Here is a 25,962-nt window from a genome sequence, read left to right as displayed (position 1 = left end):
TACAGCTAGTAGTTAATCAGTCCCAGCGGATTTCTGCAGAGTTAGTGCAGTGCTGCTGTTAGCCCTTTGTCTTTAACCTGGAACACGCAGGAGTAATACACGACCGCACGCCGGTACGATGCTCATCCAAAGCAAAAGGGCAGGGGGGGGGGGGGGGGAGTTTGAACCTAGAATCCCTGAGTCGTGTAACTCAAACTCTCGCTTTTCGTACCCATGCTCCGAGCTGCGGAATGTTAACAATTTATACCCGTTTTCACCTCCAGAACCGCAGTAAAACAAGTCCGGCTCCTCGCGGAGAATTACTAATTTCTACCTTTATGTGCATAGTTAATATATATGTCGGTGAATTTTAGATTAGGTACATGTTCCCTTACCAAGACGCACACGTTCCAAACGCCAAAAGCATTGCAGTTTCCTCCGACAAGCAAATCTCGTAAGAACGACTTCGCGCCGCGTGCGAAACAATGCGCAAAACTTGTTTTTTTTTTTTCTTGAGGTGGAAACGGGTATAGATGACTGGCGGAGAAAGTCTGGAGAAGTGCGATCCTAAACGAAATTCGTCGGGTAGATGAGTCAGCGGGAGACGGAATTTAGAGAAACATTTGAAGGGGAGGGTGTGAATGTTGGTCTGCGAAGAAAAGCTCAACGGAAAAAAGTTCACCGCCAAATTTTCGGATTAGGAGAAGAGCTCACCGGCCTTTTGACGGATGCGGAGAAAGAAAGCTCACCTACGAATCTGAGAATCGAGCGTCCCAGCATACTATTGAAGTATGCTGGGATGCCTTAGGCGCATGTGGTCATTCTGTACTTCACCAGCATAATTTATTTACTTTTTTAATATAAAAACGTCCTGTAACACATCGAGCGAAATAAAATAAATAACTTCAATAGCACGCTAATTAAAAAAAAAAAAAAGAACGAGGAGAAATAAGATCAGTGTAGAGGGCTGCAGCTTGAGTAATTTCTGGATATTCATTTATAAAATGACCTTTTATGAGGTAAACCGACTCCGCATTGCCAAATCTTCACATTCCACCATAAGCAGTGGTATCATTTCTTACCTCATTCGAACAGAAAATAAAACAAAAGGTCATATTTCCTCTATCCTGACTACGTCAGAATTACATATGGTAAGACTCACGCGAAATGGGTTGACATAAAAGCGGAACAAGAGCTACAGCAAAAATAAATTAAAAAAAAAACTTGATTCTTTAAATTGTCATTTAAATAATGACTTCAATCAGACCGGTTTTAGACTAGGGTGATTTAAATCAAACCTTTCCCACAAAAATAATCCCCAAACATATATATATATATATATATGAGAAGAAAAGAACCCTTAGTGAAAACAGCAACAGCGGACGATTTAATCTTCGGCGTTTCGGCCGGAGTCCGGCCGAAACGTCGAAGATTAAATCGTCCGCTGTTGCTGTTTTCACTAAGGGTCCTTTTCTTCTTCTATACCCACGCCTTAGGCCCCCCGCCACCAGGCCCGTTGTATATACATATATTATCCACCGTTTGTTTATTACTTGATGCTTTGAGTATGTTCTGTATTTGAATTAAAAATGATCGCACATTACATATTTATATCGGACGTAACACGGGAAAAAGGCAGTGGTCTTCGGAGCAAGTCGATGAGTACAGCTTTATCTTAAATCGTTTTAAAATGAATTCAGAACGCAAAAGATAGAAACTAAAACTGGCAAAGTACTGTCTAATTGCAAGAAAATTCGATTGCGAAAAACAACGACAACAACAATACAGCTTTTTCGAAATAAAAACAAAAAAACTAAGCTGCTTTTGTTGTAGTATGGCGGGGTTTTCATAAACAAAAAGTTGTTAAAATTACAGCAATTAATTTTTCCGAATTTGTTTTGCTAATCGGGTGAATTCGTCGAACAACCTGCAAATGTTTAAAAAGGAATATAGTGATAAATAATCTTTTTTTTTTCTAGACACAGTGATAGTTTTTAATCAGATTAATCGGATGTAAGTAAAAAAAAATATGACTTAAATTACAAACAAGAAACACTGTTCAATTTTTTTTTTCTATTTGGCCTATAGCAGACTGACCTGATGTGAAGTGTGTACACTGTGTGACCACCGCCAATATAAGCGAGAGATGGGCTTTTTTTTTTTCAAACATTTTAGCGTTTTGCCATTAAAACTACTTGTGCGCTGGAAATTGCTCTTTCGGGACATAAGCTTACGCGATAAATGTTTGGCCCTGGTCAACCCCTTATAAAATGGAAAAAAAAAATCGCCTCGGCCTGTGTTGCATAGCGTACCGCGTCCGTGAGAACGCCTAAAACATTGGTAGCATCATTAATGTTCACGACCACTTTACATACAAATTTAATTCCCGAGGTGAGCTCTTCTCCTGGTCTGTCAAAAGAATGGTGAACCTTTCTCCGCACCCGCACAAAAGTGGGTGAGCTTTTCTCCGGTGAGCTTTCCTCGGGGATTCGTAAATGTTTGGGCCCGATACCAAAGGTATACAGCCAGTAGGCCACCGATCGCCCCTGTAGTTTCCTCTGGCTTTTTGCGTTTTGCGAACAAGTTCCTGCAGCGCAAGCCCAGCGTTCCTCGTCTCGAGCGTCATCGTGACGGCCGCTTGGGCCGTCGGGACGGCGACCGGGCAGAGGTCGACGTCCCTCGCCGTGACCTGGATTCGGGGCGGCGTCCCGGCAGTCCGCAAATAGTCGGGAAGGGGGCTCCGCCGGGGAAAGTGGCGACCCAGATTCCCGTTCGGTTCACGGCTGCTTTGCGGCCGGAACGCACGGTCAAGGACGCCCTTTCCTGCTCTTCCAGCGTCGGGGCGAGCGGCGCCCCAGTCGTCGGACGACGTCGCTGCAGCTTCCTCTCCCCGGACCCGTTCTGCTCAGGGGGCTGCCTGCTTTCCGCCCGAGGGGCTGCACTGCACTCGCTCAGCGCCTCCGGATATCACAATATGAACGCCGCCGCCCTCCCAGCAACGCGTTTTCGGCCAATATTTACGTCGCTAGATTGATTCGAGCAATTCAGAAACACGCTTCTTTTTCGGGCTGGATGTCTCTGAGCGGTGTATTTGGAGACCGTCTTTTCATGGTACAGACTCAGTCGATCAGCACTGAGCGTAGTAGAAAAGAAAAAATAACAAATATGCTTGTCTTTTTCTTTCCCTTATTGAAAGCCCATTCACACGTACGACGGACCGAATCGCGATATTCGTCCGCGGACCGTGTACCACGTGACCGGCACGTCACCGATCCCTGCGATCCGCTCCCCGTCCGCTGACGAGCGCCCTTTCACTCGCGGATTTTTGGCGGGAGACTGACTTAAAACGCGTTTAATCTGACAAAAAGACAATGTTCTTCTTTTTTTTTTTTTGATGATTTTTTATTTTATTTAACGCCTGTGTAGAAAAAGTTATCAATTAAAAAATACCTAGGAGTTTTTCTAACCAGTAGCCTCTCTTGGGAATGTCAAAATGGTAGCCGCTTTAGCGGCTATATGATAGCCGCTAAAGCGGCTATCATATAGCTATCATATATAGCTATCATATAGCTATCATATAGCCGCTAAAGCTAACACATCTCTTGTTTTTCGCGTCGTACTCTATATCTCGCATCTGAAGAAACTAAACTTGTAGCTTGTAACGCCTTAATACGCCCCATTTTAGAGTATGCTTCTGCCATTTGGAACCCCCACCAAGTATTCATTGAAAAAGAGTTAGAATCCATCCAAAATAAAGCTGCACGTTTCATCCTAAGGAATTATAACCACTCTGTAAGCTTTACCTCTTTCAAGTCAATTCTCAACCTTCCTCCTCTAAGAGAACGTAGAGCTGCATGCCAACTAAAACTACTTCATAAGCTTTTCTATCACTCTCCATCTCGTAAGTCTATTGATTGCATACCTGCCTCTTTCATTTCTCGCCGACTTGACTACTCCTGCACACTTCAGCTAGACATTCTCAGGACTAATATTTACAAGTTTTCACCCTTGCAGCTCGCGATTAATAATTGGAACATGTTACCAGAAGCCATTGTCACGATAACGGACCCTTGAAAATTCCCCGAAGCTGTTATTGGTTACCTGCACCTATGATACGCCCATTGAATTCATTCTTTTTCTTTTGTGGCATTATTGTATTGTGTTTCTTGCCAATGTGCCCCCCCCCCCCCTTTGTAATACCCCTCGTGGGTCTTAAGGGGAACTAATAAATGAATGAATGAATTAAAACAGAATGGCGCGTCGTGTTTTGTGCGTTCGCTGGTTCATTTAGTCGCGCGATTCTTGGTTTCACGCCTGAAACCAAGAATTGGTTAGTAATCAATAGTAATAAAACAAAGCCTATAGTTTTTAGGTCGAAGGGAGTAGGGTTTTCCTATAATCAGGGTTTCTTTATTGGATCTTGTGGTATAGAAATTGTAGAGAAGGTGAAGGTCCTTGGTTTTATATTTAATGAACACATGCGATGCGATGATGATGTCGTTTGAATTAGAAAAAAGCTATCAAAAGTGGTAGGCATAATCTATAAGTACAAAAAGCATTACCTCCATCTATATACTACGACTTCTCTATAACTCTTTATATTATGTTTGCTACAATTCCTGCTTTCTGGTATGGGGTACACCATTGTTACAAATGTTCGTAGCTTGCATGTACTACAAAACAAAGCAATTTGTATTCTGTGGAATGAAAAGATCGACAGCCACACGGCGCCGCTATTTCAAAAATACGGTATTTTTGAGATAACAAAATTTCACAACTACAAAGTTGCACTGGCATGTAAAACAGCTCTAAAAATAATAAAAAAACAATAGTTTTATTTCGCTCGTCTCTCTTCAATTAAAGAGTTCTTTGCATTCCACTCGTCATCCCGATGTCTGGACGGTGCCACGCTCCAGAAGCAACTACGGAAATCAGATGATGAGCCATCAGTTCCCCAGAGTGGCAAACTATTTTTTATCACTAGTATTTGCATTGAAGGGGTTCCACAGACTACTTGTTTCGTCACATAAAACATAGCGAGTTGACTGTGTGTACAAAATTTGTTTTACTTTGGTATTTCAATAAAATGCTGCCACTGCTGTTGCTGCACGAGAGGAGGGGGCTTTTTTAAGTTGGATTTGGGATGTTGATTGGCGAGAGTCGCTGATGATGAATTTACGCAGAAGAAAACAAAGAAAAAGTGAGCTTTGCTTTCTTCTGCGAAAATTCGTCATCAGCGACTCTCAGCAATCAACATCCGATCTGCGTTTGCTGTGTTGTTGACGTCACTTCCTTCTCCCTAGTCGCCGTGGGAGTCCAATAAGCGCAACATTGGGCCCCAGCCAGACCAACGCCTTCTGTACTAAGAGGCCTGTCAGGTGGCTCGCTCTCCCATTGCGGCCGGTCTGCCATCGTGTTGTAGGCAAACTCCAAGCGGTGGCGCTCCCTTCCGACACCATTGTTTTTGGCTAGGCACGAGCATGGTTCGGAACCGCCCGATTCAAAGGGAACAAACAGCTACAATATCATCATCGTCATCAACATTAGCTCGCGCTGGGCGCTCAAACATCTCTGCGCGGCTGGTGCGGCTGGCCGCTCGCAACTGAGCGCTAATTTTATTTTATTTGACATTAATATTACTTTTAATTTTTGGTTTACAGTTTAGCATCGAATTGAAGAAAAATACCAAATTATTTTCCATGGCCCTAGTCCACAACACCACAAGAAGACGAAATTATAGATATGCCAAAGGGTTCTTAAAGCCAATTCATACCCAAATCACACGGCAGCGTAAAGGTACCTTTAGCCCAGGTACCTATCGTAAAGGGAGCTGGAGATCGTGATCACACGGCGTATAAAGGTCCCTTTCGCTAATGGAGGTCCTGTGTTAAACGGAGCTCGCCGAGCTTCCTTAACAGCTACAGGGAGTAGCCTCGGACCCACGAACTCAAAATAATATCACCGATATATAAATATATCTTGTTTAATGCATTATAACAAATTAAATATATATAAGTATCGAATTATGAAATGATTGTGAACACAAATGTGATGGAATAATACAATAATGATGCACGTATACTCTATAGCTAGCAGGTAGCAGCAGCGGCACGTGGAAAACCATGTCTGCTACGAACCCGAACGCGATGGACCACTGCGAATTCTTTCGAGGTCGTAGACGAGTCGCCCGACTCTCCCGCTCAGGACCCTTTATCTTCGTCGTCGTCCATCCCTTTCGATCGCGTGTCTGGCGTAACCGCGAGGCTCCGTCGTGGTTCGTTTCTGCCGGGCACTATTTAGCTACTTCAGCGAGAACTTTGCAAGAAAATGGAGCTGCTAAACGTAAAAAGGTCGCCCACCTCGCAATGCAAACTCGTAAACGCAGATGATTTAGGGCCAGTGTGGCCAGACGGGTCGGACATTTTAAAGCAAGACTCATTTTGGTGCGCCCTTAGACTTAGAGAGAAAAGTAAAGTGCCGCAAGAGCAGACATAAATAATATTTATGTTTTAAATGGGATATTTCACACACACTAGTAGTAAAAAAAAACTGCGCGTCAAACCGATTTCGAGAAATAATTGTTCATCACGTGCTCCTCTCCCGGTTTAGCAGGAATCCAATCGACATCAACTTAAAGTACTCCGTTCATTTATCGTGTGATCAGGAACGCCGTTTACTACAGGTACCTTCAGCTAAGGGACCTAAGCTAAAGGTACCTTTACGCTGCCGTGTGAATTGGGTATCACACGCCAGCGTAAAAGTTCTCAAGCTTTATACTTCTAAGGCGATCCTTAGAAATCGTTTTCAGACGTTTTAAGGAATATATGCATGTTTGGTTTGTCAGTGGCCCTTGAACTAAACTGTACTCTACGAGGTAATTAACTTGTCAGTCAATTTCTGTCCCGCACCTTCTCCTTATTGGTCAGATAGAAGAATCAACCTGCCGGCCACGCTTAAAAAATGTAGTCAGAAAAAAAAAACTCTTATAGAAAGTTTGGTTTTCATTATATAATTTTGATATAAATCGAATATATTTGATTCAAATCAAATAAACCTCATTTCTTTGAATTTTTAATACTGAGTTTTATCAGGTCGTCCGTGTAACTAGGTTACTACTGTACAACAATATGAAAAGCGCAACTGACAGTTTTGAAGAGGGCCAGGACCGAAATACTTCAAATAGCACAATCAAGGAGCCGAATTATACTTCGTTTCAACTTCCGTCCGAGCGCAGGCAAAGCTACGAGTGGCCGGAGCCAATCACACGCCGGCAATAGGTCACGCGATCTCGCCTGCACTTTTGTATCACTCCGCTGCGCCGCTGGTCGCCCGCGCCGCCCGCGCTCGCCGGGAATTTTGTCTGCTACGGGTGTATCAAAGTTATCGTTTGCTATAAGTGGCCTTTCACGTTATGAAAATTAGCCACAGGGGATGTCAGTACGTAGGCTGGCCGCTGGCGTCTGTGTCCGAGCTTTGCACCTGTTCGGTATACTTAAGCATAGTATCGAAGTGCAAGTACACATTGCAAGGTGCCCGATGACCCGGCCGTTGATGTCTCCTTGTATTGTCTGGATATACCAGGGCTCGAGGCGCAGACATTTCCACCTGATTCTCGGCGTTCAATGTGATCGGTAGGTAAACGGGTTCCCTGATTTTGCCGCGTATCAGGGAATTGTAGAGGCCCGAACGCTCTTCTTTTTTACAACGCATTCGCGGTACGACGCGGCCGGAGTCTCCTCCCAAATTTGAAAGTAGACAATCATCACGACCTCTCGCGTTGACGCCCAGAGGTGCCTTTGCGAAGGAATATTTTGAAGCGACTCGGTGAGGAAAGCAGCGAAGCACATCATTCGGCCATTACGGGAACGAAATCAAACAAAAAAAGCCGAGCACTGCAGCCGTGTTGCCAGCGTATGTACGTGTTTTCACCAAACCACATGCATTTAGATTTATTAATATAACATAAACTTTAGATATTTAATTCATTTCGTTGCAAATCATTCTCAGCAGTGCACATCTGGAATATTGAGCAATGTTTAAGCACAAAACGGTTATTTAAAAAAAAAAAGTACTTTTGCGAGCTACTTTGTGGTGCGTAGGAATGCTCTTCTCGAAGTCGCAAATCGTCCCTCATCCTTTGACTGCGCTCGGACGGAAGCTGAAACGAAGTATAGTCAGTGAGCTTGGGCTTTTTCAGTTTGACATTGTGCATCGTCTCAGTCATCGTTGAACGACGTTGAAGCTCTTTCGAGACTTTTTGTTTGAGGGTTCTTTTTCTATGTTGATCAATGCACCGGAGTGGTGTACTGCGAGCTAGATAAAAGCATGCGAAAAGCGTCGTAACTCGACTCAGCCGCCAAATGTTGAGGCTCGTTGAGGGAATAAAATCTGACAATGTACCAGCTTTCCGAAGCAAGACGCATGTACAATGGGCACTCTGTGCTCGGAAACTTCGGAAAATATGGAATTTCGGAGTACTCTGTGCTCGAAAATTATACATTAACCTTCGTATTATTAAAATTATTTTAAGACCGTAAACGTTCTAAATTCGAACACGCTGTACCAATCTGTGTTGTGTACTGTCTCGCTTTTACTTCGTCCTCGTCCTGTTGCGCTGTTTTACCCCGGAGTGTTTAACCAGCTATCAAGGAAACTGTAAAAGGGCATTCACTTGTGCTATTGGTCGTACATTTCTGGATTAAAAACGCTAAAAAACAGAGGACCTGTAAAAGAAGACACCCACACAGTAACACGCCCTTGCAACTGAGGTTTATTCTGACTGAAACCAGAGAAGAAACAGATATGCCTTGTCAACAACCATCCACGTCATGTAAGCACATTGTCCAATAATCTACATCAAATCTCTCTAGCTTGAGCTAACAAAGGACTCTAGATACACCACCTCCGAATCGTACAGTGCTATCGATGGGGCGCTAATGCACGTGTCGCCGTCGCGCACTTCCTTATGAAAAATGCCCCAGAAATTTCCCCGAGTTATTTTGTTACGGTTTCTGCTCAGGATAACTGTTTCCTGAAGCTTTGGGCCACAATCGGATCGGTTGCAGTGTACCGCTAGGTTACCCGAGGGCGAAGATCTTACTGCCAGTGCGTGTTTCCTTAGTCTGTCATTTATGCACCTTCCGGTTTCTCCCATGATAACCCTCCCACACGTTAAAGGCATTCTATACATCACCCCTTCCTTGCACTCGACATATTTAGTTCCATGCTGCTTCTTACATATACCCACCCTTAAATCTCCCCTTTCTATTCTTGCACGCAGTTTCCCCAATTTCAGAGGCGCTGAGAATGGTACCGGTACTCCATGTTTTTCGCCCACTTTCTTCAGACTATGGCTAAATTTGTGCGCATATAATATCACGGTCGGTATAACAATCCGCCTGACCTTCCCACCACCCTTTCCCTCTCCCCGAAGTTTTCGTAACAATCCTTCTGCCGCATGTTTAATAAGCGTGAGCGGGTACTCCCCATCCTTTAGTTTCTTCACCTTTATAGCAAAGCCGTCCTCTATTTTGTGCGGGCACGACCTCTCTTAAAAAGTTTAGAGTGGTTTGCGTCGTGGGGTAACACCGCATTCCTTGCTCTAGGGGAGTACATCCAGTATACATGGAACGACAGAAATATCAGTTTTAGGTCCGAAAATTGTAAAATGCACTGTACAGGATCTTCCATAGTGAAACTCAGACCGGCGGCACAGTTCTTAAAAACATCAAACATAAAAAAAAAAAGTAGAAGAGTAGTAAGTTGGGCGAGTTGGTAAACGTTGAACATGGTTAAAATCGCGCACAAAGAGACGAGGACAAACGAGGAAGGAACACAGAACACAGACAGGCGCGCACTCACAACTCTAGTATATTAAGTGAAGAAGAGAAAGATGAAGCACTATTTTTAACAGGGGACAACGTCACCAGGGGGAAACAGATCATCCGCAGTCAAATGATCGCAAGAAGGCAACTTCTTTTTCACTCAAAGCAACCGACGGCTGGCTAACGCAGCGATCGCTCAGGCTCAAGATGGTGAACGCCTCGAGCACCTCGCGCGTTTGTTTTTCTTTGAAGCGGCCAATGATTGATGTTTTTTCTAAAGATGGTGTGCACATACAGGTTTTACAGTGCACCGAAAGGTGACCTCCTACATTAGATGTTAAAGAAAGTTTATGCTCTCGTAGCCGGTCATTCAGACACCGTCCCGTCTGACCAACATAGCATCTTCCACATGAAAGAGGGATGCTATAAACAACGCCCGATGAACAAGGAACAAATGGCCGCACATGTTTCTTGTGGCACGTGTTTTTGGATAATTTTTCCGCCTTTTCACGAACCTTAGAACAAATTTGTCGCATTTTTTTAGGGGCTGATAGTACAACGGGCGCGCCTGTCTGTGTTCTGTGTTCCTTCCTCGTTTGTCCTCGTCTCTTTGTGCGCTGTGCGCTGATGTAGCGCTGCTCACGTGCCGTCAGCTACTTATCGTCTCCCATGAGTAACAGTTCTGACGGTGCGATACAAAGCTGGTGAACGCTCCCGTCGGCACGTGCTTAGCGCGAGGTCAGCGCTATGCTTGTAGCGCTCCGCTGCATGTGTGAACAGGCCTTTACTTTACTACAAGAAGACCCTTTTTAAAACTGACATCCCAGTCACACCATGCTCGTGTCTGACCTTGAGTGTGTCGAAAATCCAGGTGTGCATTTTATTTTGTCCAGCTATCATCGTACGTAGAGTGTCTCGTGTTTGAAAGCTAACCTACTTCTTTCTCTTCTTTTGTTGCGCCGCCAGATATCTACTTTATGTATGTTTTATAAAAAGTCAAAACACCAACGTATGGGACTCTACGTTTCGAAGCCAGTTCGGCCTCTTCTTTAGGCGGGTTTCACATGCAGCGATTTTGGCCCTAGAGCGGCGCGATTTCTGCCGTCGCGGCGCTCTGGCCTGCCGCAGCGGCTGAGCGGCACTGGTTGGAAATTTTTCGCTGCGGCAGAGCGGCAGCTTCCGCGCTGGCCACTCACAGCGCGGCGGGAAATCGCGTGACAGGAAAAGAAACATTGCGGGGAAGCTGGCGCATAGGACGGCGGCGTTTTCACGTTTTTGAAGCAGGCGACAAGCAGAGAAAATACGCAAGCGACTGGTTTTCGGTTTCTTATTTCCGGCGGGTCGAGCTTCTTTGCTTCAGCTGTCACGTCGGAACTATTCGGGAGATTGTAGAAGTGGGGGATGGCTGTCCCCTTCCCCAGAATTTGTTCTCTCAATGAATTGCACGGCTCTTTTTTACTTTCCTAGCCTGAGTATCAACAGTAGCGAGAGCAAGAGACGCTTATCGAAACCGACTTTTGCGAGCGCTAGTGAGAAAAACAAAAGAAGAACAAGAACTGGGCGACATTGACGTGTCTTTTCGAACACAGATCGTCACACCAAGTAAGACAACATGTATCGCGCCCAGTTCAATGAAATGCTCATCAGTGAAGCGTCGAAGCATATAGGGTTCTTTGGGACGCGCAGCTGATATAATTTAGGAACAGTGGGGCCAAAGAGAATCTCTGGGAAGAGGTGATCAACAAGTTCCGTGAAAGTGATCGACAAGTCCGGTATAAAACCACTACACTACTACGGGTTTTAACGTCGTCCAGGAGGTTCGGGTCGGCCGTATCAGTTGGAATCGTTAGATCTGAGGAAGGCGCTGCCCGTGACGCTGCCGAGGATGATCCGAGGTTTCATCCTCCACGACAACAAAGTTTGAAAAAACAAATCATAAACAAATAAGACCAAGGCATGATTTAGTGATTTAGTGCTTTAAATGCATATTTTTGTTTTATTAAGTTGAAATGAAAGGAGAAACTGAAAACTAAGGCGTTGAAATTGTTGTTACAAGCCGCTATAACCGACTGTCCGCATCCGCTAGCTGCAAGCAACACGAGCCATCGCAACGGCAAAAAACGCTCCTGTGAAGTGAAAGCTTGCGATCCGTGCCGCCACGCCGTTAGCGGCAGCGATTTCGGCCGTGGAATTGCTGCATGTGAAATTCGCTTTAGGCGACTACGGCTATGGCCGTTGAGGAGGGCTTGGTTGGTGTTTGAACTTTTTATAATTAATTATTACGCATGTGGTCTCATCTGCGGTGCCACAACACACTTGTCCAATGATCCAAAAGGCTGGATCACACATTTGCAACGGTTGCGTTCGCATGCAACCGGAACGAGAGAAGTGACCAAAACACCGGAACAACCGTAACTCATGGATTACTTCGTGAAGCTCTTCCTTCCATCGCTTACCACGCTGCGTACGGCGAACTCTTGTCTTGGTGACTTTGTCGTTGCGTTCGTTTCAATCGCATGCAAACGCAACCGTCGCCAAAGTGTGAACCAGCCTAAAGAGATTTGTGTGCATTTAGGTACACGATTGCTTGGCAATCTGCTGCCAGCGTGAACGAAATGCCTAAAACCTGGTTTAGACAGTTGCGTTTGACTGCGTTTGACTGCGTTGCGGCAGCGAAAAACCAGGACATTCCTACTGCTTATATCGCGTGCCAACATGATTCCTTGAATTAGATTCCACGCTTCATACGAAGCACAGATGTGCCGGTGACTCGCTTTCGGTCCTCGACGCAACGCAGTCAAACGCACTCAAACGCAAGTGTTTGAACCGGCCTTAAAAGGGCTCCAGCTGCAGAACCCAGGGATCCTGGGTTCAAACCCCACCCTTGCCCGCTTCGATCTGGATGAGTATCGTACCGGCGTGCGGTTGTACTGCACTAGCTAAATTGCTTATCTACAGCGAGTGACTCGTCGCAACTTTGAAATGGCTGACCAACTACACGCTGATCTAAATGTCCACACAACTCCAATTAATGCCTAAATGGAATGGACGAAATCGTTCCATTCTCTAGACTAATGCCATCAGCTCTAGATTTTCTGCATGGTAGTTCTTCTCGGCATCAGTGGTGCGCTTACCGACATAAAACACCAGGTGCCAGCATCCTAATTCGCCTTGCTGAAGAATCAGAAAAGTTGCTGATTCTAGCAAAGTTGGAAGCATTCAATAAACTTTAGTTGCCAGTTAGCGCTTGTCCTATGCTCTTCGTCTTTTTTGTCCCGTCCTTTTTGCGCTATTTTATAATGAATAATCATTCCCGTAAGTTTGTTTGGAGTTCAGTTGGAGTCCGAAGGGTCGTACAACTTCAGAATCGGGAGCTCTGTTCCTTTCGGATCTAGTCGAAAGCCTTCTGTTGCTGTAATGCCCATGTGAACTTTGTGTCTTTCTTGGTCAGTCGAGTAAGAGGGTCTGCTTTCAGTGCATAGTGGGGAATGAACCGTCTGAAAAATCTTGTCAGCCCAGAAACCTTAGACGCCGTGAACATCGGTTGGCGGGCCAGCTTCTAGTATGGCTCGTTGCTACACTTAACCAGGCTTCACAATCTTGAAACCTAAGTAAACTTGCATCGTTTCAGGTTTACTCCGGCAGCCTGCTGAGCATTTAGGACTTGTTTGAGCTGAACCAGCAAGTCCTCCCAGGCCTTGACTGGAATCAACAAGTCCTCCATGTAGCACAATGCTACCGTGCTGCGCAAAGGCCCAAGGACCTTCTTCATTAGACATTAAAATACAACCGGGCCGTTTCTGAGCTTAAACACCACACGTTCAAACTGCTCAGTCTCATCAGGCGTGATGAATGCATTTTCGACCTTCGGTTCCTTTCAGTGCAAGCTGGAGATATCCGTTTTCACAGTCTAACACATAGTACATTCGTGCTCCGGACAGTCGTTGCAGCTGGTTGTCAATGTTCGATAATGGGAAGTGTTCTGACACAGTCGGGGTGTTGAGCCCTCGATAGTCTATGACAAGACGATTTTCTCTACTTTTCCTTTTCACGAGTAGCGCATCCACTTGTTGTTCACTGACGTCCCTTCCGACATTCAGCATGCCACGATCAGTGGGCTTCCGTCATTGACAATTACTTGGATCGCTTCCCTTTCTGTTGCATTAGTCTTGTACGGTTGGCAGCCGACTGGGGTGATTCCGTGATGGCTATTTCTAGTTAATTGCAACACCCCACCTGAGAAAGATTTTGTGCAAAGCAGTCCCTATACTCATTCACCATCTTTGGCAGTGCATCCACTTGTTGTTCATTGACGTCGTTTCCGACATTCAGCATGCCACGATCGATGGGCTTCCGATGAGGCACAGTGCTCACTGGGGTTAACTCTTCGCTCCCTGAGATCAGCTCTGCGTGAGCAAACAAACTTCCCTTGAGCAGCTGTTGGTCTTCATCCTTGTCGTTCAACACGGGTACCTCAATCTTTCCGTGTTCGATGTGAAGCAGCATTCCCTTGCCTGCCCCACTAGGTAAGATGAGACTTCCTTCACTCTTACCGGTCTCCACTGTTACGCAACACACAGTTATTTTGGGCAGCACCATCGTTTCCTTGACACGCAGTGGTTGCCTGGAAGACTTCATCTGGGCAAGGTCGATATTACAAAACGGAATACAATCTCGGTAGCCAATCTTGAGTTCACCCCCATGCGCAGGTACACTATGTGGTCTTGTTCCGTCCAGGTCCTACCGACCAGCATTTCCACAGGCAAGGCACTGCCTTTGGGGACGGTCACATCGACCTTGTTTCATTCCACGTCATAAAATTTCTATGTCGACCTCCGAGGTTCCGATTGACCGCACTGTAGATGTGTCGGTGTTCCATGTAAGTCTTGGGCCTTGTACACAACTTGTAGGTTTCACTTTTCAGGCACTCGATGACGCAATATAGATAGCAGTCTTCACGAATTTCGCTGGACCACTGTCACTTGTTGGACTCTGATTCGCAACAAAGTTGCCAACAGAGTTTGTTGTTGGGCAGTTTCTCGACATGTGTCCGTACTTTCCGTAACCGTAGCATTTTTGCTCAGCTTGATCTCGCTTGGAAGGTTCTTGTGTTTTCTTGGGTGGTAATCCAGTACTTGCCTGATTCGTTGGTTGTACCACGTTGCTTCCCTGACTCAATGAACACCTGGCCACACTTTTTTGATCTGCAAGGCGTATGCCACCGCTTGCTTCCTCGGTTGGACACGCCGTAGGCCATGATCCCGAGGTTGATGGCCAGGCGCAAGGTGTCGTGACACCTAGATCACAGCGGTGTGGCTTGCCCCTTGGAGACGTCTTGAACCTTGATTCACTTATTCTCTCCAGATGAACTGTTGGCAGATTTGCGAAGTCTGCCAACAATTCATCCTCGTCCCTGTGTTCCTTTGCCGTCATAGAGATGCAAGCGTCTCTAGGCTGCACCCCAACCAAGACTTGCTCTTTGGTATCTTGCACACTGGGGCCCAGTGCCTTGCACAAGAAGGTATTCTCGAAGAAATATGCCGTTGTGGACGCTCTCCTCATCTGGATTCCCTCCTGCATCTGCTTCCATTTTTCAGCTGCGCTTCTTTTGTCCTCAAATGTTTTCCTAAAAGCGACCCTGAAGTTCTCTCAGGTAGTAAGGTTTGCGACACGGGCCTGAAGCCAAAATCAAGCAGGTCCCTACGTATGGAGCCTGGAGTTCTCCAGCCTGAAGCTGTTCCGCCAGCCGTGGAGGACTGCCATGGAGTAGATGCTTTTCAGCCATGCCCCGACGTCGTGGGACCAGCCTTCGCCGTCGAAGTCGCGAATAGCGTTATTGAGGTCTGGCATAACAGAGAACGTTTCTGCTTTTCTCTTGACAAGGTCAAGTAACATTCGGTTCAAGTTGTTCCAGTAGCGCTTGAATTATTTGCTGGTGTCCGTCGCCATCTGCCATCTTTGGGGGTCGTCTAGGCGTCTTCTTAGGTGTACACACAGTTTTCCTTTTCGTCTTCGGCTAAGCATCTAGTCCTGCAGACATCACGCAGAGTGTCCGCACGCACGGTCCCCCCCAGGAGACAGCACGAAGACACGTTTCCGCCGTCGGTAACTCATGAACCCCGTTGACAGAGCGTCCACATGCACGCAGTCCCCGGCCAACAAGGAGAAGCCTATTTCCACAGTTGCTACCTCACGACGACGGCACGCGCTCGCCATTACCCGTAGCGTCAGTTGAAAAGTCAGCGAGCATCACCGTTGGCGCAATCCGACGACATTGGCTTCCAGGATCGCTTTACCACGAAGGTTTCGGTGAATCCCACTTCTGAGATGTTGGCTTTTCCTCCGATTAACACAACGTTTAGAAAAATTAAAATACTTTATTACAGGAAAGTAAAATTAAACGTTTCACGTGCGGTGAAAGAGCACCTGAGTGCCGCCATGTTCCCTGCATCGATGGCTCTCTGCCTTATATTTCCTCCCTTCGTTTTTGGATTTAGCTAACGGTTGTGGGTTAGAACACGTTCAAAGAGAAATACTTCTTGTTTCGGACGCCGAGCGAAGCCACTTTGTTTGCAAAATGGTATCGTCCGATTCCAATAAAAAATATTGTACTGTGTCACGCGATTGCGTTTCTTTCTGAAGGAAAACAATTACAAAACTGATGCAGAAACAAGGAAAAAATCTAAGAAGGATGTGTGACCTGTGCGGTATGTCAGAGAAAAACAATTTCTCCAAGTCGGATTGCTCCTCAATAAAGACAGTAGTCGAAGTTGCTCCATTTATATTTCCACTATTGGTGTTTACTTTTATATTATGCAAGCTCGCTAGGTGACATTAATTCAAACATTTTCTGGTATGTAAGCTTTGGCCGGGGGGGGGGGATGCAAAGTCAAGAAAAACTCGGTTTTAATTATCCATCTTCCCCCCCCCCCCCCCCAAAAAAAAATGTTTCGACAGCAGAACAAAAAATAGGTATTTACAGATCTGCACTATGTACAGCTGCCGAAATAACAATTGAGAGAGTTTTGAAAGTGAAGTGGAGAGAAAAGCATCGCATATAACTTCTTACGCAAACTTCTATTTCTTACGCTGGTTTGTAAGGTGAAATCGACACAATTATTCTATTACAGCCAAACGAAAAAAAAGCGAGGAGTAACTCAAATTCCTTGCCGGCATTTGCGATTTTTATGTAAGCTTCTGCCACTCACGCAATACATTTTTTCACAAGGGTGTGAGATAGGATGGAACTAATTTTTTCTCACAACCGAGCAGACAAAAACAGACGAAGAATGCGACCATTTTGACGCCGGATAAAGCATATCTCGTGCGACCACAGACCTCTGTCAGCCGTTCAATGGCCGCGCTCTGCCCCCCAGCTCCCTCACCGACGTCCTGTACATCACGGCAGAATCATGGCCGTCGGACGGCACACCTCTCTATTCTAGTACGCCCTAACTGGAATTCATAGGAGGTGACGTTATTAGATTAGCTCAGTTACGGAACTGTTAATAGACGCTGCTTGCTCCAGCAGTAACCCCTCCCCCCCTCCCCTCACTGACCACGACTCGCCTCCTGTCGTTGCACGCGCCGGACGGCTGCTATGATAAATGCAGTGTATTCTATGGGATACGTGCGTCTCGAAGCACATCGTCTATATGGCGTTCCACCATACCCTATCGAACACACAGTTATAAAACAAAAATCTAGATGGCGCTTCAAACGACGAGAGGCCAGAGCCGTTTATCGGGAGAGTTTGGCCATACATTGGTTTGAATAGGTGAGCATCTCGGGGCCAACCACAGGCCTCGAAACAGCCCCTAGCGGTGGGCATGAGCTCCAGATTTGTGACACGATTAATTTGAGCCGTTTTAGCGACGCTAGAGTGATAACGTTTAACTCTCGGTGACCGAAACATTTGGGAATGTGAGGCTTTCGTCACGCCAATATTCAAGTGTAGAATAAACGAACGTGCGCTCCATATCGGGGCCGACTTGCTAGAAACAGCGTCTAAGCTCAGACGGGGAAAGAAAGCACTGCCAAAGCCAGCGCACGAGCAGAGTGGCACTCGGCGTCTCAAGACGCTCGCGCGCCCCACCCTTTCCACTGTTTTCTTTCAGCCAGTCTCTGAGACGCTGTTCTAGCAATCCGGCCTAGGGCAAACTATCACCGATACTCCATCTGCACAAACATCAGCAGCGCAGACAAAGGCATGGGAACGAGCGCGTGGCTTTGGAAAGTGCCTCCTATGCACGAGTTCTCGTACAAACAAAAGCATTTCGCTGAGCTAGGCTCACGCGCCTGGGCCTTTGTCTTTACTGCATTAAATGTCGTTTGCAATATTGTAACGTCGCGGTCTTCTGATTGGTCGACGCTGTGTCGTACCTTTAGTTTACGCTCTAACCGCGGGGGGAGTTTTCGGCGCTGGCGGCGGCCTTTGATCCGCCCATTGTCCAAACTCTCCTAATATACGGCTCTGCGGGAGGCGGACTGAAGTGAGTGAGGGGGGGGGGGGGGGGGAGTACCCCCTCCCGCGGGAGTTCCACAACTGAGGTAATCTAGTGACTTTGATAGGAGGCAGGCTTCAGTGCACGAGAGAGCTCGTGCCGCCTCGTACTCTCCTCGCGCAGACCTTCAGCGGTGTAGTCGCGCGTGCAGAAAGAGTACATATTCCACGAGGCATGGCGGCAGTGGTGGCGTGGGGATTGATCTATTGCTTGTCAACGAGAGGGCAAATAAAAATAATATCGTGAATAAATGAACGGCGCTCGCGAATGAGACTCACATACACACTGTCTTAGTTGCCAATATCTTCGCAACAATATTTTCTCTGTATCCCTCTCTCATTGTCCGGTGCGAGTGTGTGACAGCTCAAGAGTCAAAACCTTGTAAATGAGAAGAAAATAGAAAGGATTCAACACAGTAACTCTGAGATTCTTTTTATGAATGCGTAGCTTAGGCAGTCGAATCGCTGATCGTGTGTGTTGGCGCAGTGTCTTGGTGCGCATGGAAAGACATCTGATGCTCCAGAACTCAACTGTTCCGGAGCGATTGCTGCTTCAGGTATGGACGGAAAACGCACCGACATACGATCATGTAATCGATACTGAGCGATGAACGTTAACTATAGTCTAAGCTAGCTGCCTTAGCACTGGCGAGGTAGCCTCTCCTCCGCGTAGAATCCACGTGCTATTTCAAGGCCCACTGTCTGAAACTCAATGCGACGATTCCGACACTTGTTCGACAGCATGCATGCGAATGAAATTTAGGATTAATCCCTCGGCATAGCGAAGTAATGCTCTTTATTGAGGAACAGGTCGTTGACGCTTGAAATGCAGACTGATAACAGTCCAGTAAAGGGGTGTCCTCACTGAACACGTCTTCTTGCGAGTTTTGAACAGTCGTTTAAAACAAGTGTCCGCCTCCTCATTGGCACAGATGCACGTACGCGTAGGTTTTATTAATAACATTTTGTAAGTCAGAAGGAGACCTGTTCACTAAAGACTCCCCTTTAGATAGCGTTTAGTTCTTTCTCTTCTCTAGAGTCTGGAGATTTTGAAGCGTGTCTCTAAGAAAGCTAGACCCGCAATAATCCCAGTCCTTGTGTTCGACGCTTACGCGCAGAAGCCTGAGGAGCGAGCTTACCGGAGCAGCAGCTGCGTGGACTTTCTCCGAGGCAGGGTCGAGGCGCCCCTAGCAGGAGGAAGGGCGACGGTCTGGCCAGGTCTCCCGGCCACTTTCACTTTTCATCGGGGAGAGCGTGCAGTGTGCCCCTCCGCCGCTCTCAGCAGCGCCTTCCTCCCGGCCGCGCACCTCCCGGCTGACCCAGTTTCTCGAGTTCCTGAAGACACGGAGACGGCAGGCGGTCCAGCAGCACTTCTTTCCAAAAACGGGGCCCTCCCTCCCTTCGCCCCTCGCCGTCGTTCCGGCTCCTACCTCGGAAGATTTCACTCGACCCGCTCTCGCAGAATTGTTTACTCAGCCTTCATGCCACGCAGTGCCTCGTGACCTTTGCCCGACAGTCAACGGACGAACTGAGAGGCAGCTAACTTTGAACATGCCGTAGGGACCTTATTACTGACTGTGCTCTCACGTATGCATCTACGCGCGAAAGGAAAGTGGTATGCTGATTTTTCTCTAGAGACTTCGGGAATTCAATGCCGCACTCGGTGTCCGAACTAGGGACCTGGTTAAGAGTGTGTTATAGCCCACAGAATGCAATATGCGTTTCGACAGCCAAGACCAAGAGTCACTATATCCATAACAGTTGCGTTTTTGTTCAAATCACTGGCCTCTGACGATTTTCTGGGTCACTCTCCTTCGCTAGAGTGCCTATGCCCACCTTCTGGGCGAATCATCGTCGTTTGTCGAAGACGATCGTCGTAACTTTACGTGCAGGCGTTTTGCTTCAGACGCCGGAGAATGTTCTACAATAACTGAACACTGTAGAAACACTTTCAGAAGCACACTTGGCGCGATCAAAGATCAGGATGAACAACATTGTAAAGCGTTCGTTCCCCGCAGGCGCTTGGATGCCGATGACGAATCGGCGTTATGATCGCGATCCTTAAAGACAGATTTCCTTGAAGTGGAAAATCGACGAAAAACCGACGAACTTCGCTATGCGCAATGTACACTTTCCGCGGGGCGCAACAGCCAGTGTTCTGATTCCACGCGCAAAGCGGCCGTCCCCAGTCAAACTTGGTAGTTATTTCTTGTTTGCTCTATGAACTTTAGCTTTCAATTGAAGTTTTAAGAGTGCAACGCGCCTGATTGTTTACTCAAATGTTATGGCTATGGCACGCCAGTAAACCAAGGAACGAGTTCGATGGTTGTAAGGCATCGATGTGTTGTGAAAGGTATGATTTCGATCGCAGAGCCACGACAATCACAACAGGAAAATTGTACCCACAAATTTTGCTCTTCTCTATCTTTCAGCTAAGGTGCTGGTTTACAAGGTTGAAAGGGAGGCTTTTTCTTTTAAATTTAAAACACCTACGGAACAATGGTAGACAATACTTGTAACTTTTGTTGGCCCTGAGGTTAAAAAATTCGGCGAACCTTCGTACCCTTGGAAAACTTTCATAAAGTTTGATTAATTGAGCACTGGTATGCGCCCGCAAGAAAAAAAAAACTTTTATTTTTCTTACAAAGAACTAAGCGCAGTTTGTATTAAAGTTTACGAAATAATAACCCATGTCTTCCCAATATACACGATAAATACTGCAACGTTCCCCCGCTAGGCTGCGTTAGCTTGTTATCAATAGACGTTTTGCTCGAGGACATTTAGATACCCCGGCATGACGTCATGCTCAGCGACGCCGCAACTCAATCCCAGACTGCCTTGCGCACCGACGTGCTCCCATCCAAGCCTCCATCATCTGCTCGCCTCTCGGTCGTCAGCATGATAGACTTAGGCTCCGTGTGCTCCGTGTCTGCGGTCTGCTTCGTCTGCCCACAGTCGCGACTGACTTTTGATATGATAGGTGCACCAAAAGAACTTTCCATGCGAACACGCATTCTCAGCACTGCAGGGCTTGTACGGCTTTCTCAACCCGCGGTGCCATTTTCAGCGTTCGTGCGTACGACGACAAGCACGCTCGCTTTCCGATGCCGCGCTATGACGACTCGCTCTAGACGACGCTCCCGGCGCGCTCTCGAGAGCGTCCACCACACGCCGACTTCCTCACGTTTACACTTGCGGGTCCGCTGGCGAATCCGCCCAGCTTTTGCCGCTGGGGCGAAACGCTGGGCGGAAAACGCGGCGGCCAGCCGTTTAGGTCCAGGACCTATATCTGCCTCCGAACGAGGCGTTTCGCTGACCGGATGTGACATTCTTGCGCAGCGCGACGCTGCCTACGTCACGAGTACGCGTTCTTCTGGGAGCAGCAACGCCCGGGAGTTGCCGAAGTGGGAACTCTCGCGCCTTCTCGTCATATTTGACGGGATGTTACGGGAACAGCTGCCGCAACCGGCGCCTTCGCCGCCGCTCAAAGGAAATAGATGTAAACACAACCCGCTCGTCGCCGCCGCCGCCGCCGGGAGCGGATCCGCTCCCGCTGCAGCGGATATCTTCTCCGGTGGGAACGTTTACACCTGGTACCATTATGCGCGAAACACATGTACAACGAAACCTTCCGATCCGATGTGCGTACTGCCGGAATGACCTTGGGGGGCGAGGGTTTTTGTAGCATCGGAGAGCGTTGAAAACACTCGCCTTCGACCGTCGTATTGCGTGGTCGGACGTCGGATCGGACGGTTTCGTCGTACATGTGTTTCGCGCTTTAGTCAGGCAAGTGTTGGGCTCCAAAACTCACCTGTTACACACCGATCCAATGGACGCCGCCATGTAAATACGAGGGAAACAACCGCGTTGCCTGACGACGTTCATTAATTCAGATTTCTGATTGCGATGAAAATTACCCAAGACTGTAGTAAAAGATAAGGAACTTGGAATAAAAAATAAAACACGAAAAAAGGATCGTCTCATTGGCCGATGGACTGAAAGGGCATTTCGTGGCGACGCCTCGACCGCGTTGCCACGGCGATACTATGGCAACGCGGTTGTTTGCCCAATATTTACCTGACGACGTTCATTAATTCAGATTTCTGATTGCGATGAAAATTACCCAAGACTGTAGTAAAAGATAAGGAACTTGGAATAAAAAATAAAGCACGGGAGAAGGATCGTCTCATTGGCCGGTGGCCAATGGACTGAAAGGGCATTTCGCGGCGACGCCTTGACCGCGTTGCCACGGCGATACTATGGCAACGCGGTTGTTTGCCCAATATTTACCTGACGACGTTCATTAATTCAGATTTCTGATTGCGATGAAAATTACCCAAGACTGTAGTAAAAGATAAGGAACTTGGAATAAAAAATAAAGCACGGGAGAAGGATCGTCTCATTGGCCGGTGGCCAATGGACTGAAAGGGCATTTCGCGGCGACGCCTTGACCGCGTTGCCACGGCGATACTATGGCAACGCGGTTGTTTGCCCCAGAGCCGTATATGTAGAGAGTTTGGTCAATGGGAGGCGCGGGCAGAGTCAGGGTGTGTGGCAGACTCGGAAAGAGGGCTTGGCATGCTCTCTTGACCAACCAGAAGCCGAAAAGAATCCCCTAGCGGTGGTAGCGAGAAACAGTTCTGAGCCGATCGATCATCGAAGGTCTCTGTTCGTATATGGTTTTAATAAGTGCGTAAGAGTGAAATGTAGTAACTCTTTGTGGTTGAAAATAGGGTGCACGTGTTGTTTCATCATGATCATGCAGAAAGATGTAAGAAACGAATGCGCCGCTCAACTCTGTTTTGCGCGGACAGAGTGTGACCGCTCGGACGGCAGATTCCCGGCGCTCGGCGTTTGGCGTAAGGATTATGTCGATCTTTCCGCTAGTCGCACTCTTCCACCATCATTTTAGATGAGTGTGATTGAAACATCACGTGTACCATATTTTCAGCCATCGAGAGTTACTCCAATGCAGTTATCAGGTTTGTTTCTCGCGACCACCGCCAGGGTATTATTTCCGGCTTCTGGTTGGTCACATTCGAATTTGTGAAGACGCCCTGGAACACGCCCAGCCCGCTTTCGGCCAATGGCGCCGCTTCATTTGTCTCCTATACTTCCCAACGAATGGCCAAACTCTCTACATATACGGCTCTGGTTTGCCCCATATTTACCTGACGACGCTCATTAATTCAGATTTCTGATTGCGATGAAAATTACCCAAGACTGTAGTAAAGGATAAGGAACTTGGAATAAAAAATAAAACACGAAAAAAGGATCGTCTCATTGGCCGATGGACTGAAAGGGCATTTCGTGGCGACGCCTCGACCGCGTTGCCACGGCGATACTATGGCAACGCGGTTGTTTGCCCCATATTTACCTGACGACGTTCATTAATTCAGATTTCTGATTGCGATGAAAATTACCCAAGACTGTAGTAAAAGATAAGGAACTTGGAATAAAAAATAAAACACGGGAAAAGAATCGTCTCATTGGCCGATGGCCAATGGACTGAAAGGGCATTTCGTGGCAACGCCTCGACCGCGTTGCCACGGCGATACTATGGCAACGCGGTTGTTTGCCCCATATTTACCTGACGACGTTCATTAATTCAGATTTCTGATTGCGATGAAAATTACCCAAGACTGTAGTAAAAGATACGGAACTTGGAATAAAAAATAAAACACGGAAAAAGGTTCGTCTCATTGGCCGATGGCCGATGGACTGAAAGGGTATTTCGTGGCGACGCCTCGACCGCGTTGCCGCGGCGATGCTATGGCAACGCGATTGTTTGCCCCATATTTACCTGACGACGTTCATTAATTCAGATTTCTGATTGCGATGAAAATTACCCAAGACTGTAGTAAAAGATACGGAACTTGGAATAAAAAGTAAAACACGAGAAAAGGATCGTCTCATTGGCCGATGGCCGATGGACTGAAAGGGCATTTCGTGGCGACGCCTCGACCGCGTTGCCACGGCGATACTATGGCAACGCGGTTGTTTGCCCCATATTTACCTGACGACGTTCATTAATTCAGATTTCTGATTGCGATGAAAATTACCCAACACTGTAGTAAAAGATACGGAACTTGGAATAAAAAATAAAACACGGAAAAAGGTTCGTCTCATTGGCCGATGGCCGATGGACTGAAAGGGCATTTCGTGGCGACGCCTCGACCGCGTTGCCGCGGCGATGCTATGGCAACGCGATTGTTTGCCCCATATTTACCTGACGACGTTCATTAATTCAGATTTCTGATTGCGATGAAAATTACCCAAGACTGTAGTAAAAGATAAGGAACTTGGAATAAAAAGTAAAACACGGGAAAAGGATCGTCTCATTGGCCGATGGCCGATGGACTGAAAGGGCATTTCGTGGCGACGCCTCGACCGCGTTGCCACGGCGATACTATGGCAACGCAGTTGTTTGCCACAAATTTTAACTGAGTTCTTTACTCGTGACAGAAATTACTCGAGACTGTGGTAAAATATAGGGAACATAGTAGAAGAAAAGGACGCAGGAAAAGTATGGACTCATTGGCCAAGATGCTGAGGAGACATTTCACGGCCACGCCTAGCACATACGGGGATGATTTCTTCCCCGGCAAGCCCCCCTCCACAACACCCGGTTGACAAAGAAGACTCCTCAATTTCCGGGGAAAAATAACACAATAACCCCGAATTCAGTTGTAAAATCACACACTTCGCTCTATGTATGAAGAATACGGACGCCGCGTCCTGTCCATTGTCGCCTCCTTGCGTTTCGCCAAATTCCATGAGCAAAACTCCCTCCGGTGCTGGCTAGGTTCATTTCCGCGCCTCTACCCGAAACATGGATGAACGGACTTGGCGGACTTCGCAAGCTTTCTCAAGACAAGAGTATGCCTCAGCTGTACTTCAATGAAGACCTTATGCAATCTAACCGAAACCTCTTTTGTAGATCCGGAATCAGGGGCAAAGAAAGGAACTTTAAACTTGTTTGGGTCCGTAACGGAGCGTAACGGATATTTCTTCGCTAAACGGCTCGAAGATGCCACTTTCATAAAAAATAAGCTGTGAATTTGACTTGGAGAAAATAAACACATACGAAATGACAGTTCTTTGAAAGTCCCGACTTACCTTCGCTTTAAACAGAACTTGAGTTAACTACGGGTAGTGCTTTCACAGCAATTAATGTGAACATTAGGAGTATTAGAAAATACTGGGAGAAATTTTTGATTATTACTAAAGAAATGGGTGATCATGTTGACGCTTCTATTTGAACAGAAATGAATATTCCAGACGGATTTACCTTCTTTTAAAATGAGTGGCTATAAAGAGTTTTTTAATACCCGTCCATCGGTTAAAGAAGGTAGGATTGGTGCATTTATAAAAAGTACCTGGATGATTACAAAGATGCCGGTATTTTTAGGTCATGCAGAAGCGATGGCATTTGAACTTAGTAAGTCGGATTATGTGGTCTCTCTATTGTCAATATATAAGCGGCATTGCGAAAATCCCAGTGCTTTTTTAGCCGAATTAAGAGAAAACCAGTTAGTGCATTTTAGATAAATTAAAACAAAACTTCAACACCAACGTTTTGCTAAAAAGTAGTTGCATGATTGTTGATAAATAATATTGATACTATAAAATAAATCTTTCCTGTGGTATATGGCT

At 46.7% G+C, this 25,962-nt stretch overlaps 1 protein-coding gene across 1 annotated transcript in view; it reads right to left on the bottom strand.

Moving 5' to 3' along the window:
* The window catches only part of LOC8033168 (elongation of very long chain fatty acids protein 4), a 134,701-nt gene that overhangs the window by 51,836 nt on the left and 56,903 nt on the right, over nt 1-25,962 (bottom strand). The window contains exon 2 of the mRNA XM_029989713.3: nt 19,446-19,641. The gene's annotated coding sequence lies outside the window, so the exon portion shown is untranslated. The remainder of the gene's footprint in view (nt 1-19,445; nt 19,642-25,962) is intronic.

The sequence above is a fragment of the Ixodes scapularis genome, unplaced genomic scaffold, assembly GCF_016920785.2.
Source record: "Ixodes scapularis isolate PalLabHiFi unplaced genomic scaffold, ASM1692078v2 PGA_scaffold7__128_contigs__length_106722199, whole genome shotgun sequence".
In the NCBI taxonomy this organism is placed as follows: domain Eukaryota; kingdom Metazoa; phylum Arthropoda; class Arachnida; order Ixodida; family Ixodidae; genus Ixodes; species Ixodes scapularis.
The sequence above is the reverse complement of the archived record's forward strand: the minus strand, read 5'-3'. Positions and strand labels throughout refer to the sequence as shown.